Source organism: Manacus candei, unplaced genomic scaffold, assembly GCF_025592945.1.
Source record: "Manacus candei isolate 608988 ecotype Guabito, Panama unplaced genomic scaffold, ASM2559294v1 h1tg000008l, whole genome shotgun sequence".
NCBI lineage: Eukaryota > Metazoa > Chordata > Aves > Passeriformes > Pipridae > Manacus > Manacus candei.
Genome location: NW_026138056.1, coordinates 8,521,422 through 8,535,017, shown reverse-complemented (window position 1 = coordinate 8,535,017; position 13,596 = coordinate 8,521,422). Strand labels below are relative to the sequence as shown.

General features: G+C 38.5%; 1 protein-coding gene across 17 annotated transcripts in view; it reads right to left on the bottom strand.

The window, feature by feature from the left end:
* The window catches only part of DLGAP1 (DLG associated protein 1), a 413,568-nt gene that overhangs the window by 80,370 nt on the left and 319,602 nt on the right, over positions 1-13,596 (bottom strand). The gene's annotated exons all lie outside the window — the stretch shown is intronic.

The window sequence follows — 13,596 nt, the reverse complement described above, 5'->3', positions numbered from 1 at the left end:
AAAATCTTTCAAGTTGTCAGAGCTGAAACACTGTCATCTCCACTTCCTGCAGCCCCATGTATAACCCATCCACTTTCCTCAGACAGCAATGACATTTGTCTGCTGGACCAGTTTATCCAACAGCACATTGGACTGGGAATGCAGAGAGTTCCTCTTCATGCTAACCAGAAAGGTGCAACTGGGAGAAATCAGAAAATTAACATATAGACAAAATTTAGAGAAAATGATGGTTACAGTGATTAACATGCATGCGCACAGTGGGGAGCGTTGCAGACCAGCAATGTTGTGCAGTAATGCTTTTAGCAGATATAAAATATGACTGTAAGGGATACTATTCCAGAGAAAGCAGCTGCATTCAAGAGGTGGCTGCAGAGGTGGAAATTCAATTAAAGGCCTTCAGACAACAAGTATCTAGCTATTTGGGCAAACAGCATCTAGAACACTGTCTGGGAACTTTTCCCTAGGAATGTCTTTATTTATTCTGTACATACCACTGTCTCAGATGCAGCAAATACTTCTATGCCATATAATTTTTAGATATTCTAATATACATATTTAAGACGGAAGCAGATAGCAGCATATCTTTAGAGGGTTTCTCAGAACATAGTTATCCACTACCGGAGGACAGTCCCTCAATTTTTGTGAAAATGTCAATTGATAAGTCTGTAGCCTAACTGCTGGAGGTGTTGCTGGCTGACAAACTAAAACGTATCTACATTTTTCATAGTCATGAAAAGGTGAAAGATAAAATTCCATGGGATAAAAATAATTATGGATACATCATTGGTTTTCTCCAAAGCAGTATAAAAGAATGGTTGGAGGGCCATCATTTGTAAAGAATCAGAATAAATGTTCTAGGAAAAATGGTGACTGACATGAATGTCATGAGGTCATCAGATACAGTTTACTAAACAGCAGGTTTTACTGAGGAAATGAGCTATCCCATTAGCTTCAACTTGTCCCCAAACAAATTTTCATTAACTAAGCACTTCTGTGAAGCATGGCAGTCTTGATTATTGTGGGAAGTCATCAGGGACAGCACCAGAGAAATCAGTGCAAATACAAGTCCAGGAGAAGACATGCCAGTTGCCTTCAACATCAGCAAGTATTAAAATATTAATTAAAGGGAGATAAATAGTAAATATGCAATGAGAGTAAGGATGAATCAAAGGGTATGAAATTAAAAGTTCTCTACAAAACCACATTTTAAGCAGACAAACTGATAAAAATCAGCAAAGCAGCTAAAGTGAACAGTGGAAAGCTGACTGGCAGATGACTTTATGCATCAGCAGCATGTGAGGCATTAGCAGTCTTTGTTCTACAAAGTGATTTAATGACATTACCACTTTCATGATGCTAAATTATTTTCATGTAATCTAATTTGAGAAATTCAACACTTTCCTTTATTTGATGAAAAAACACGATTTTGTAACTTATTGCACTTTTAGGAAGATGTATGATAATTTTGATTTTGCAAAATCTCTACAAACTGCCCCAGAAGAAAGATACTGATTCTTCCTGATATGTTATCAAAAAGCAAATGAGCACCAGTTCTATTTTAAAAATGAAATGTTTTTCATAACAATATGAATGAGATAGATATTGCTGGCAGCTCGAATAAATAATTTCCCTGGGCTTCTTTCTATCTCTCCAAAGAAGCATATTGTCATGCTCTAATAATAGTAATAGACTTTTCAGGAGAATAAAATTAGATGTAAAAGATGATGCCAGATGATGCCAATGCAGCCAGTACACTTCAGTATCAGAAGATGACAATGCCTCAGGCCCCAAATTAGTTAATGTCATGTTGAAAGTGAGAAAAAGGAAGCTTAGACCAGGTCGGTAGGCCTAATCCCACACCTATGATTAATGTCACATATTCCCAATTACTACATTTATGTTGTTCAATAACCACACTGTTTATTTTTGGAGATTAGCGATGGTGATTGGTAACATTTTGCAATTACGTAGGTTTTGACTTGGGATAAAAATACTTTCTTCTTCATGCTTCTGCATAGGCATTGGCCTAAGTAACACCCTAACAGAGTCCCTGACTGAGAGGCAGTTGTCTGAAGATGGAGTAAGGCTTCCTCTCCTCATCAGAAGGATCTGTAAAAGTTAATTTTTTGCAATTTTCAAAAGATATGCATGTACTAAACCCAGTGTGCTGAGGAGGAGACAACACCGATGGTTTGGGAGAAGTGCACATGATTGCAGTGCAAATAGAAACAACCCCTTTAATGGAGTCATGCTAGTTTGGCAATGGGTGGTCTTTTTTTATCATTGTTTAGCACATGTACATGAAATATTGTGGTAGTGGTCAGTTCACAACAAGGTGCTATGTACAGCAGGTACAAGGCATCCGGTATTGCTCCATCTCATTCCTCTGAGCTAATTGTGCAGGTGGAAAGAAAGATACAACTGCCCCTTCTACCTCTTCCATTTATGAATGTGTCAAAAAATCTTGGGTAAAAAAATCAGTTTTTCTTATGCTGCAAATTTGCCTGCTACTACAGGATAGGGGAAGTGTAAATATTTATCTCACTGGCATTTCCTAAGATTTCATCTTTTTAACAGCATAATGGAAAAAACCCCATAGAATTTGAAAAGATTCCCTGAAAATTATGTTTTGCAAGCCATGTCTGTATTATTCCCTACAATCTGGTTGCACAATTTAAGCTTTCAACAGCAAAAGGACTAGAAATGCTTACATTTCTGTGTTCTAAAAAGTATCATAAACTGGGTTCCAACAGATTTATACTCCTGATCCAGACTCTTCTGGTTGTAAAGGTACCTGCAGTGAAATAGAAGAGCCAGATGTTTCTGTGACACCAGGCATATGGAAATTTAGAACTGATTCTAAGATGTTGGCAGCTGAGGACCCTCAGCATCTTATAAAACTAGACCGTTAGCTGAGCAAAGCTTGCAGGAAAAGAAAAATCTGTCTCACTTTTGTAACTTAACAGACTGCTCTGATCTGCAATATTGCACTTAAAATATTAAGAAGTGTATCTGCAAAAGAGATGGGAGAAAGCACTCCTCTTCATTTGATGAAATTCCAACAGCGCTACTGCAGTCCCACAAATTCCCACAGCTATTTAAGCTTTCTATCTAGTGCCTGCTTATCTGTCATGTTCATTATTTTCCATTCACTAACTTTGCCAACCCTTAGAAGACAATAAAGGGATTCTGGACACCATTAACTTGATGACCATCTCACATCCCTCTATATCTCCTGCCTGCAGGGACTCTGGAGTTTCATCACAACCAGAAAACATATTCTAAAATAAGTGTCAAAAACTGGCTACAGTGGGAGCTCAAACAGCATCAATAAAATGTGCTAGACAGCTCACCATGTCCATCTATTCTACACACCAAGTCGTATGTGATGAAGGAATAAAGAGAAGCCAAAGCATTTTGGAAAAAATCAGGTTAAAAGCTCTGGGCATCTGTTTCTCACCATCAACTATTCACACAGGGAAATGTGTTAGTGATTCTACATAATGAATGATTTTTAAAGTGCAGGCCACATTTCTGTTTTACAAAACCCTTTCAGACCTGCTACTCAGACTTTTTTTCTTGTCCTTCTCCCCCCCCTTTTGTCACTTTTCACCTTTTTTATTTAGCCATCAAACTCTTAGCCCTTCAATGAAAGGAAGTATGCAGAATTAAAAATAAATAAATAAATAAATAAATAAATAAATAAATAGTCAAAACTGCTTTAACTGGTACTTATTTACATATACATATTTTCTCCTGTGGTGCATGTCACCTGTAGGGTGGGCTACTGTATCTTCTTAAATCAAAAGATACCCACTCACATATTTTCAGGCTCAGTACCCCTTCACCCTACAAGTATCACTCAACCATCCCACCTTAACTCACAGGACATAAGACTGATCTTTGTACTCAGTGCAAGTCTTCTCAACTAACTTAGCAGCATCAACTCTCCATAAGAGAGATACATACACTCTCAGTAAGCCTTGACAGAAACAGGAAAAGGCTCGCAGGACTACAGCACATATTTGAAGTCCAGAAAAGGGGATGACTGAGAATGTAAATCAGATTATGGGAGGGAGCTCCTATGTGTAATGCCATGTGTAAGACACTGGAACAGATGTTGATGTTGATGTGCCACAGCCTGCAGAGCCTGTGTAGACAAGGAGTGCCTGTTTAAGCATTAACCCCACAGGTAGCTGAAGTGAGGTTAAACACAACTGCCCATTTACACAAAATGACACTGTACACTTATGGGTGAATGTGATGCAGCTTCTTGGCTGTGGACAAAGTCCTAGAGGAAGATTTCGAAAGGGTGAATGTTGATATTGGAAATCTTAACTAATGACTCCTTGTGCTTACTTCTCTCCCTTTTCTTTTTCTCTTAAAAGAGAAAAGGCATTTTGATCAGAGGATGCAGCCTTGCCAGCCACACAACCAGAGCTTTCAACACAGATGCTTCCCCTCACCTCACCTCCATCTCTTGGAATACCTTCTTCTCTTGCTTCCCCCTTTTTAAATTAAAAAAAAAAGAGTCAAATGATAAAATGTCACATGAGCATTCAGGGAACTGTGTGAGGTAAGACAGTGTAAGACCATGGCACTGGGTGACAACTAGTTCTGTCACCTGGATGTAAATTGCCCTTCATGCAAAATGGAAAGCAGCAGATTTTCTCAGGACTTCCTGAGGCAGTCAGACTGGGGCTAGTAATTCGTGGATGAGTTGGGTTTTATTCATAACTTGGTTATTTTGGTCTAGTAAGACCCTGATTTTTTTCTGCCACAGATGTACATAATTTCATTTGACTCTCACCGAAATTCAGAAGAGAGTTAAAAGAAATTGAGAGCAATAAATTTCAAAACAGAATAGCCTGCTAGCATTTATTTTGCTATTCTATTACAATGTTCTGACTTCCATCTAAACTTTCCCATGGGGATACAGATCTACATTTTACTTTAGCTAAAGACAGAATTAATTTGAAATATTATCACAGCAAAGAGAAGAGTTATCAAGCCACCATCATCTGTACTATGTAGAGACAAAAAGTAAGCATCTTTCTCAACAGAACAAGCAAGAAGTCTGTCACATTAGAGAGTTCTGTGATATTATTTATTGGGTTTTTTTCTCCTCTTATAGCTTAGGTCAAATCCTTGATCAAAGCAACCAGGAATTGTTCTGCTCAGATGGCTTACTGCATTTTAAGTGGAATGCAATTTAACACTCTCCCATCTGACCAAAGCTAAATTCAGTAAGAGAAAACAATTTCTAAAGACCAACACATCCATTTCCCCCTCGAGAGGCCAGACAAAGGTTGTGGCATTAGAACAGATTACCAGCATCTGCCTACAGTGTGTCTTTGATAAAAGGCACTGTTAGACTGTAATGGCAGCTAGACTGTCCCTCTTTGCAAAATAGCATTAGGTGTTTTCCAGATCCCAGTGTTTGGGTTGCATTGTGCTTGTTATTGAGCACTGTAAGAAGCAGTGCAGTGAGATTGGTGTAATAGCAAGAAATAAAAACAGTAAATCACATCTCTGTGTATACTTCAGAGGTTTTGCAATTTTTTTTTAATGCACAGTTTTCTTTGCTGCCACATTTCCTTTGGGTTTGTCTGAGATATTATTAAAGAAACAAGGCAGTGTTTGTTTCAAAAAGTGGTTAATAATATACATACCCCATAGTCTACCATAGCTTCAAAGAGTCAATTACTGTTAGACTGTTGCATAAACATATATTTAAGAAGCACGAAATTGTGCAATTATTTACAGGATTCAGTACTTAATACATCATATTTGAGCTCTGAAATGGGAATTACTGACATGATGAAATATAATGGCTCCAAACAAATTGCTGTAGTACAAGAGGGGCCCTGCAGAGCTGTACTCATTAAACACACTTATTAAAAATTCTTACTTAGTTTTTTGAAAATCCAAAATCATTCAGTCACTTTAAAAATCTCATCATCACCAAATATCTCATCTGTAACTTCTTGGAAAATCCTATGGTTCAAGAGAGTTTTGTTAGTATTGTATCTGAGGACAACCAAAATACTTAGGTTTGTCTTAAAGAATTGGTGTGGAACTTACTGCAGGTGAGTGGCACCACATTGCTGGAGATTGGACAGTAGCACAAATGAAAAAAACCAACCTGAGTTATTTTTATCCACTGGATGTATTAATTAAGCATAGCCCCTTCAGGAAAGAGGTCTAAGTCCTGCTTCCCAAAAGACAACTGTAGTTAAAAGCCTCCACATTAGTCTGTTTTAGGAAAATGGCAGGAATTATTACTGAAAATATGATCACATAATATAAATTGGGGCATGTCTTCAGCTTACTGATTCAGCTCATTTCTGTCACTGCATCACAAAAATATTGCATTGGAAATAAGACAGAACAAAGAAAAGATTCCAGGTTTTGCTGTATTTTTCCATAAAGTGAAAATTTTATTATTTGCTCTTGATTTGTTATTGACATTTCAGCTAAGGAATGATGTATCTCTAATTCTCAGAGTTCTGTGTTTTTAGAGCAATGACCAGTGCCTGAGAACAACATTTTGACAAAGGTTATATTGTCCTCTAGCAATTTTCAAGTGGAAAAGGTTTGTGGTTTTATTTTATGTTCTGCTGCACATCCCACCCATTAGTTTGCAATTTTAAATCTGTTTCCTTATGATGTGATTACAGGCATATTTCAAAGAAGGTTGATTCCTCCCCCTGTCTGCAAGTCAGAAAATGTTGTCCCCAAAAACACAGATATGCAAGACTGCTGAGTCAGACGCGCTGAAGTCACACCAGCCTTGCCCTGTACCTGAGTTTGCTGTTAGGGCACCAGACCTGAGCTAAACTGCTGCTGCTATCTGAGGTAGACCTGCCAGCCAGCCCAAGCCTGATGGTAAAGGGCAGTCCTTGCTTGCAGCAGTGAGCAGGAGAGATAGTTTGCCATAATTCATGGCTCTGTGGATTGTGGCACAATCACTGAGGTTTCATGCTTGTTTATAGGCTTAGAAAAATGTTAATTCTCATCTAATGAGACTTGAGGCATGCAGTTCTCAGTCAACAGAGCAACTTTCAAACTACTGTTTTGCTTGTAATGCCCTTTTGTACATTTGTTATGGTAAATTAAGTGGCATCTTGTCTCAGCTAGGTGCTGGATATTCAGGTTCTATAACACTCTTAGGCATGGCTGCAGGCTCCATCAGGGGTACTTACACAAAGAACATGCACACCAGCAGGACCATGGGACCTGGGTTGTCTCACTGCATTAGTACATCAGAGGATCTCCATCTAACTGGGACCCTGAACACCCCTACAACAATCTCCAGGTAGCAGTGCATTTGATAACACATGCCTAGTCTGAAACTAAAGCGCAGTTCAAATCCAAACACACTCTGTATTCCTTTAGGCAGAACTATATAAGTCACATCACCTGAAATGATTATTACTTTAGTATGTGCGGTATAAACAAAAGAAATTAATTAATGGCAAAATGTATTTAAGCACATTCCATATAAACATATGCAAAAGGCTTCCATAAAATTTTTCATATCTGTAAATTAATTAATATAAGATTAACAAATAACGAGACACTACACGTTTTGTAACTAATCCCTGTATCCTCTTTATTTGTGCTCCACTAGATAAACAATGCACTTAAAAGTTCTTTTCACAGAACAATAGAGATTTCTGTTAAGTTCTCCTTCTTCTCTAAATTTTTTTTTTCCCATTTCACTTGAGACTGACAACTCACAGGTCTGATGGTCATCCTATTCCCAGTATCAGAACAGGCCCATAGGGTTCTGCAGAGCATCAGGCTGAGCAGATGCCAGCAGTGTATCTTTGCACCAAGGATTGCTGACTGCATGCCAGTCAGGCTTGGCCAAAGCACAGCTGGTGGTTTGAGGGAGGTGTAGTGCTGGTGAGACCACATCTCAAGTGTGTGCCCCGTGTGGCACTCCCCAGAATGAGAGAAACATGGACAGAGTTGGTGGGGAGTATGATACACCCATTTTCAACCTTGGAAATGTCCACATTGTTGCGACAACTGGAGAATTCAACCAAAAAAGTGCTATCTGAACAAAATAGCAGAGTTGTTTTGTGTTTCTGGAAATGTTCACCAAGTTAAGACAACATATTCCTTCAAGACATATAAGATCACGGTTTTGAATGATTAAGATCTTTCTTGTGTTCTTACCTCACTAAGAGCCTTAGTCCAAATGTTTAGGAGCTTATAAAGCAAATAAAGAATAAGAATAATAAGCAAATATTGAATACCAAAGGGTAAAACTGATCTTTCATTTCCTGCATTTGAAACACACTCATAACTTTGGAGAGTCCTGTAAACTCCTGCAAGCTTAACATTTTCAGAGGTGGAAAAAAATAAATAGGTCGTGCCCTACAAAACAAAGTCCTTCTCTCACCTTTTTTCTTTATGAAGTACAGCATGCTTTCAACTCAGCAAATTGCCTCGAGCTTTACCTGAAATTGCAAGGACTGAGTACTTTCCTGCTGTGCTGTGAGGGAAGGTAGACTTGTCATAAAGAAACCAAAATCACCAAGCTCTATGCTGAATGCCACACGTCGTCTCTCTCCATATCTGGGCAGCATTTCAGATAGGACCAAACGGTTTAAATTTAATATTCATAATCACACAGAGAAAAGAAGTAGAACTAGGGAGTATGATAAAAAATCATGCAATACTTTCCACTATCTGATCACTCAAATTGTGAACCCTCTCTAACTACCAAGTAGTCTTAAAGTAGGGACCTGTATAATATTTATTCCAGTAACCCCTGTCTTTCAGGCCACAAAGTTGCATGTGTCTTCAGGACACATGGACCTTACCCCCAAAAGGTAAAATGTGTTTTACCGAACTTACTACAGTTTCTGTTCTCAACTGGCATGAAACTACACCACATGTCAACAAACCTAGTGTGACCTGCCAAATATTTGGGTAGCATTTCCATGGCTGACTCCTTCTCATGGATCAGTTCTGCTCCTTCTCAGAGTCTCATTACAAGAGCAATGTCCATGAGTTCATCGCATCACACTTTACATCAGTTAGAAATGTTCCAGTAAGAGCTCCGTTGTGAGTTTCCCATTCAAAACCTTCACTGGCTTCAAAAACATGGGGGTGGTTTGGTGTGATGTGGAGCCTAACATTCATAAAGTTGACTACTGGGACAGACAAGATGAAACTTGTTCTAGCTACAGTCAAATGCCTCTGAAATTGAAATAGGTATTTTACTCCAAGGTCAGCTCCTTATTAGTAAAGGAAAACATTTTTAAGTGCTTGTCTAAGCAATTTGATAGCAGACCGAAAGGCAGAATGCATTTCAGGATTACTCAAGGAAACAGAGGAAATGAACCATGTAAATTCTTTGTCAAACAGTTTTCTACACTCTTCAAATCTATTTTAAGGTTCAACATCTCCGTGAAGGCCTTGACTTACTTATATTTCTTGAGACCTTCTGAAGAAATATCTTAATTTTGGTGCAGATACAGAAACCAACCCTAGCTTCAACTGGAAATCACATTTGAATTCCTAATCCCTTATTTCCTTTTGAACAGAGCAATTTCTGAAAGGACAGCTCTGAGGAGGCCAGGAGACCTTGAACACATCTGGCATACACTCAGTTACAGCCTCCTTATCCACAGGATTCGATTTTATTCTAGAATTCTGTCTGGAGCATGTAAATTTTTAAACTTGTTTGCATTTATATTTATTTATTTATTTAATTATTTGTTTATTTGTTTATTTATAATTGGCTAGATAGCCCCTCAGAGATTTTCCACAAAATACCTGACTTATCTTGGTCAGATGTTTCAATGGACAGAAGGAAAACAGCTTGCTCAGCTGAAACACCATAATTAGCATATACTGTGTTAGCTCTCCATCCTTCCCTAACCTTCTGGGTCCACAGCATAATTTCCTTGGAATTTGTGTTTGTTTTGCTTTTAAGCAGAAGTGCAATATTACTGAGAATCACCAGATGGCATTGCTGCAGATAACTTTGATATTTCTCTTTTCCTGACTCTGCAGAGTACTGAGGCAGTACTTATTGCAATCTAGAGTAGAGTTTTTATTATGTTACTACTTGAGCTCTGCTAGAGAGACATAATTTTCAAATTAAACATATCCAGTCTCAATTATATATTTGTATGCAAGTCATAAGGTTTGTTTGCAGCAAAGGATCATGCATGGCTGCACAGGTATGGTTTAGAAACACAGACACAAGAAATGTGGGAGTAAGATGTTCTTTAGACTACTTTAACATTTCATTGTTTCTTTGTTACTGTATTCTTTAAGCTCATTGAAATGATTTACAGACTTCTAATTGTTAAAAGGCTACCTGTTTAGTGACTGAATCTACTGGCCAAAGAGCTTCAGCTACAATAGTTGCATCTGCAAGTAACCTGGGATCAAATTGTGTAATAACTCACAGCTCATTAAGCTCCTCTGAAGAGATCAAATGACATGGGTTAATTTTTAGTGTCGGCTCTAGTGTATAACATATGTCAGCACTTCAGAGCTGCTGTACCTCCCAGCCTTCACAGTCCCATGCCCAGGGATGGCCCCAGCCACAATGCAGCTGCCTCCATGGGTACCACTGATGCTGAGGGAGCAAATATGAGGGTGAATGGACCTTTTCAACTGCTTGGCTTTCAAAGCATGATGAAACTGTAACATAGTACTTATTTATATTTCCATATAAAGTGTCAAGATTACTTTTACTCTTCTTCATTTCAAAATGCTTCATTTAAAAACAAGGATAAAGGACAAGTGTAGCTAGGTGGCTATGACCACCTGGTTGTAACCAGGTAGGGGTTGGCCTCTTCTCCCAGGCAACTAGTGATGGGATGAGAGAACATGGTCTTAAGCTGTGCCAGGGAAAATTGGACATTAAGAGGAATTTCTTCACAGAAATGGTGATTAGATACTGGAATGGGCTGCCCAGAGAGGTGTTAGAGTCACCATTGCTGGAGGTGTTCAAGAAAAGACTGGATGTGGCGCTTAGTGCCGTGGTCTAGTTGGCATGGTGGTGTTGGGTCATAGGTTCCACTCAATAATCTCAGAGGTCTTTTTCAACCTAATTGATTCTGTGATTCTGTGATAAAACATCAAGATTCTCTTAGGAACAAAGTAGTCATCTCCCAGATATATGTAGACTTTGGTAAGGTTATGATTTTCCTCCCCACTCACAGTGTAACACTTCATCCCATTGGTGACAACAGGTTTGTGCCTACACTCCCATTTTTACTCTTGAGCTCAGTTTCAGCCATATGCAGTCACCCCTCAGTGTTTCTGCAGCAATGCTAAGATCAGTGCAGACTGCAGAGGCCACCAGTCAGGCAGCCACCTGTAGCTGAGCTCTGTGCCATAGCAAGTGCACGAGCACCAGATTTATAGTTAAATTGAGCACATTCTCAGGAACTGAGCTAGAGATGTATTCCTAATTGCAGAACTGAACCTCCAACACTATGTGGCAAAAGGAAATTAAAACCTGAGGTTGCCACCACCATAGCAAAGGCTAACAGGCAAAAGTAAGTGCGATTTTTGTCCATAGTGCTTACTTAATATTTTCATCCAGATGCCCTGGAAAGCTGTGGGTCATTGCTTTAGAGGAATAATTTTGAATCCAGTGAACAGGCAGCTCTCCTGTCTTTTCCATCATTATCAAGTTGTCACTTTCCTGGGCTTCCAGCAGTAAAGAGGTTCCCAATATCAGTGTATGATCACAGCTTTGCGTATCAGTTAATTAAAAGCCATGTCCTTGAGGGAACTGCTAATGTTGATGAAAAGAATCTTTCCTGGTTGAACAGGCAGAGGTGGTTTTGGGGCAGGAGGACAGTTCTCTCATTTGGGGATGTTACATCTGTAGTTTAGATCATAACTGCCCTCATGTCTCCCACAAAAGCATTTGAAAGATCACCTCAGTGGAGATAAGTCTGAGATACTGTTCTCATTTCTTCATGTCTGCCTAGCTGTTGTGCTACTTCCCATTTTATTGAAGCAGATAGTAATAGAAACCATCAATGATACCTTTCATGTTTCTCTTCTGTGAGCCAGCCACAGGCAACAGTAGTAGTCAATATAGATGCTTTCGAATGGAATTAATTCAATTCTAATCCCCATTAAACAGATAGTGATATGTAAGTCAGGTGGTAAAAAATACAAGTTGTCTTAAATGCTACTGGCAGAAGGAATGGGCCCCTGGGAGCCTAAGAACTAAAAAATGAGAAAGATAACTCAGTAAAATTCCCACAGCAGAAAATAGGTACCTACATCAATCTTTAAATGCTTCTATGTACGTCCAAAGAGAGTTCTGCAAATAATTCCTCTCTGCATTTTAAGGGCCTCACCACAGAAGCAGTAACCCAAGACAGACCTACTGGATTATGTTTTTCCATAACATAGTTTTGTTCATATAATTTTTAATAAAGCCAGCTACCCAGAGAAGAGACTAGGCCTCTGTTTGTGGTTGTACTACAAAGAAAGGAGCATAAACAAAACATAGTTTACAATAAAGATTTTCCTCTTTCAGGTTTTTCAGTGGTTTTGGCTGATATACACATCCAACTTTCTCCATTTATAGACCATCATCCCCAAACACAGGCATCATTATCCTAAGTGACGGGAACAACCTCTCACATATAGATAATGAAAATATAGTTGTACTCTTCTGTATTAATGATCATAGTTATTTTTATAAAGGAAAAGCATTAACAAAGCCATTGTCAAAGAACAGAAACCCACTCTGGGATCAACTCGAGCTGATCTAATAAAGGTTAATGCACACTGGAAAATCCCTGAAAACTCCCATCTTTTAGTTTTTGCCTCAGAATACATTTGACACAAACTAATACTGCACAATGACGTAATAAACACCTTATGCAAATCTTGTCTTTGTGGCGTGGTGTAAACCCTGTGTGCCCACAAGGGATATTTCTATAGCAGAAATGCTGTCATGTGAATACTATTTCTTAAGGGTTAGTGATTTAGATGAGACCTGCTCTGCAGCATTGTTAAGAACGCTTTGATGTTTGCAATATATTGCCAATGTATTTCCAACAGTACTCAAACTTGCTACTTTTAGAAAAATCTTGAATTTAGCTGAACATTTATGGCAAAAGGATTGAAAGTGTTTTTTGATGACATAAACCAACTGACAAGCAGCTTTAAAAAAGAGTGGAGGGAGAGATAAAGAATTTACAAGGAATAAACAACTGCACCTGTCAGATAACACACAAAAAGGCAAAAGTTTACAGAAAACAGAAATAAAAAAAGACAGGAAAAGAGACAGTAGGTACAGTGCAACATGTAGTCAATATTAGTCAAGAATATGAATATTATACGAAGATTGTGTAAAACAGTGAAATGGATGCACAGAAGTCAAAAGAAAGGCCTTATCTCATCCTGCCACAGGGAAAAACACACACATGTAATGGCTCCTGCCTCTTCTTTTCCTGAATGAGAGAGGCATATTTGGATTTTTGTTTGACTTGCTTTTTCTTCCCCTTAAGCACTATTTTGGTGACAAAATCTGAAATTCATCATGGTTATTTCCAAAAGAAAAGCAATATCATACATTAAAAGGAAGGT